This window comes from Cupressus sempervirens, chromosome 3 (assembly GCF_028749045.1).
Source record: "Cupressus sempervirens isolate cs-2001-9-10 chromosome 3, ASM2874904v1, whole genome shotgun sequence".
NCBI classification, from domain to species: Eukaryota; Viridiplantae; Streptophyta; class Pinopsida; order Cupressales; family Cupressaceae; genus Cupressus; species Cupressus sempervirens.
This window is the reverse complement of record NC_143120.1, coordinates 426517910-426521431: the sequence shown is the minus strand read 5'-3', so window position 1 is coordinate 426521431 and position 3522 is coordinate 426517910.

Here is a 3522-nt window from a genome sequence, read left to right as displayed (position 1 = left end):
GTGGGTGCAATTCATATTCATAAGAGCTCAAAGCTGCTAGAACAACCATTATGAAGGGAGGACAAGACATGATCGACAAGGCCATTAGGTAATTAATTAGGTGTATATCTATAGTGAACTAAAATATGGATTGCATTAAATAAATAGTCTCTAATTTTTTAGTTGAATGTCTCAATCCGAAAACAATGGACATGGTTCAACACTTCATCAATTGATATGTCATGTTCTTGGCTAGAGGGTTCATATGTTTCTACTATGATAGGGTCTTGCTGCATATTGTTTATTTTCACATCAATTTTTGTAAGCATTTTGTTAAGATAATATAATATTGGAGGAGACTCTACCTTATCTCTAATTTAGATATTTACTAATTGGTAAACAGAAAGAGTAAAGAGAGTAGTAAAATAAGAGTGAATACTAATAGGTCGTAGCATGCCAATTCCAACTTTGGGGTAAGAGGACAATAAGTCAATTTTCATCCATTAAAGAGAAGAATGTTTTGTTATGAATGATTAGTAAACTTGTATTGTAAGCATGTAACTATACTTCTCCTTTGCAATTCACACCTAGAAAAGGAAAGCAACATCAAGTTTTAATTGTGGATGTTAAAAAGAAAATAAGAAGAGATTATGGATAACAAAATGAGAAGAATTATTCAATACTCCTTCATGATGCTAAGTAAGAAAGAGACATATTCCATGTTACATATACATGAAAAGAGGCATTAGAACCAAATGAATAACATGTTCATAGCAAGCACAATTTTTTTAGTCAGGTTGAGAGGTCTGTGTAGGAGGAAAAGAGTAATATGCATCAAAAAGATACAAGTAGTGACTAGAATCAATTTTTCTCCTTTGCCCCATAATTTTGCAAAACCAAAATCTTTGACAAAAGTTGTAGTTTCTTAAGTTCTCTAAATTGTTAGAAAAATGAACCTTTGTTAGAAACACTTATATCCCATATTTTTCTAGGGGTTAAAGTGATGTACTACTTGGAGCCATATTCCTTTTTGCCTTCAAAATTTATTTAAACTCATCTAGTAAAGGTAGACTGAGTTGAAGGTGTCATTATATGAAGTCTTTGATCTCATAAGAATATATGTTGATGAACCATGACTTACTTTGATGAGGAAAATGTTATAAGACAGATTTAATCTATACATTTTTATGTTTTTTTTAATGTATTCTAGAACATAGGTGTTTAAGATGCAATAAAATTTTGTAATTGTCAAAAAAAAATGAAAATTAATGAATCATTTTATTTCTTATGTTATTTCAATTGTTTTATATGAAATAGAATCAAAAGCTTGAGATGTTTTTTTTTTAAATTATGAGGAAATTTTTCTTTAATACATAAGTCTATTTGAGCATCACTTTGACAATTTTATTTATTTTTATCAATTTGCACCAATTCTATTATTTCTATTAGATTTTACTATGTTAGATTATCTTGAGTTGGTTTGACTATTTATCATATGAGAAAAAATTTAGATGCTTTGTGGTAGTATAGAAACACATTACAATATTCTTACCCAAATGTGTAAGTGATGTAGACATTTGATGTTAATTTCATAATTTTTTAATTTTTAATGTTGGTGTACCATATCTTCTTTGTAATTAACACAATGATTTATAGTATTTATAGCAACATTTTAATGTATCCAAACCTATGATTGTTGAGATTTAACAAAATGGTCAAAAAATTCTTAAGTTCTTATTAATTCTATATTTTTATGGTTTAGTCAAAGTCTCTTTGGAATGCTAATTGAAATATAGTACTAAATATAATGTATTTTCTCTTACACCCAATTTAATGTGTCATTGTAACAATATCTTTTGGTAATATTGTTAATGCTATTGAAGAGCATATTTTTCTATTCCTACTTGTTCCTGCCATAACAATCTACTTGATCCCTCTTCCATAATAGTCTTTAGAGTTGGATCCTTGCTAATAATTCATGTCAGTATCTATGTGTTTTCTTGTTTTGTTGCACATCATTTTGTTACAAGGGTCTGCTCTCCTAGCAATTTCATTTTGGGATGAAATTAGGTAGATCTTATTTATGCTTGTCATCTCAATATTTTTCCTTCTTGTAGGAATAAGATCAAATTAAATTGTGCATGTTCCTTAGATATACTCACGTCTTTTATATTCCATCATACATATAAGCGCTTGTCATTAGTTATCCTTGAGGAAAGGTAGTGGGCTCTATTAAACCCAGGATAACCTTTACTATAAACTATTATACACTCAAAACTAAGTTAGAGACAAAAGAGGAGGAATCCTTCAAAGTACACTACTATATAACATTGTGTCTTAGAGTCTGTTGAGTATTCAGTGATCTTGAGTTGTCAGTCCATTGAGATAACTATATATATTCTCCCATAGCTTGCCTCCTACATTGACATAACTATTTGACCTTTCTATCTCTATATCATGAAAATAGATGAAGCTTAAGCATACAATAGATACAGTTAAACAAGTCATTAAACATGCAAATGTTGTCTTGCTTCTCATTTTACATGTTGTAGAGGGTCTAGTAGTACACTATATATAACAATCAACAAGATTCAACATAGAAGTTAAATAATGTGGGTCAAGATGGATTTAGTAGATAAGAAGTTTATAAACTAGAATTGCAAGTCACTCACCTTATATGGAAAGAGCAGAGGTCATTACATTTTTCCATGCTTTAGTAAATGCAAATATTTTGCAAAGTAAATAAGAATCTTGTTCTAAAGAAACATTACTAGTTCAATTTAATTCTAAAAAGTTGTTAAATATGTTTAAATAATTTATCACATTAGTGTCATTGTTTAAGGTGGCTTAAATATAACACATTAATTATTAATTCTAAAATAAATAATATTAGAATATAATTAATTATTTTCACTAAATTTCTTATTATATGATGATTATAGATAGCCATTATTATTATTATTTGGTTCTTTGAGTCTAATATCCTTACTAGATTTTTAAAGAATTTTATACTTTTGCAAGCAAAAAAATCCTTTTAGAAAAGCTATTGTTTCTTAACTTCTCTAAATCGCTAGAGAAACCTTATATCCCATATTTTGCTGATGTTAAAGTCATGTATTTCTTAGAACCATCTTCTTGGCATTTATCTAAACATGTTTGTATTATCATGTCAATGTTTATATTAGTTTTTTGACCTTATAATTTTGATTGATTTTTTATTCCTACATATTAGCTTTTTAATTGAATTATACTTATTAATTCATCATAAAAAACTAGGGAGTGACTAGAAATTTAAATTTATTTTAAATTTATATATTTATATTTTTGTCTTTAAGTTTTGAAAGTTATTTTTGATTATTTAAATAATCTAAAAGTTCTTTTTACTATAAATTATTCTTAAGTCAAAAAAATTTTTTAATGAAATTTTCTTTGAACAATTGCATCCATTTATATTGAATATGACTTAACTAGATTTTATCGAATTTTGTTAGATTTGAATTATGTATTGCCAAGTTTGTTCGCTAAAATGATGGTGAAGCTACC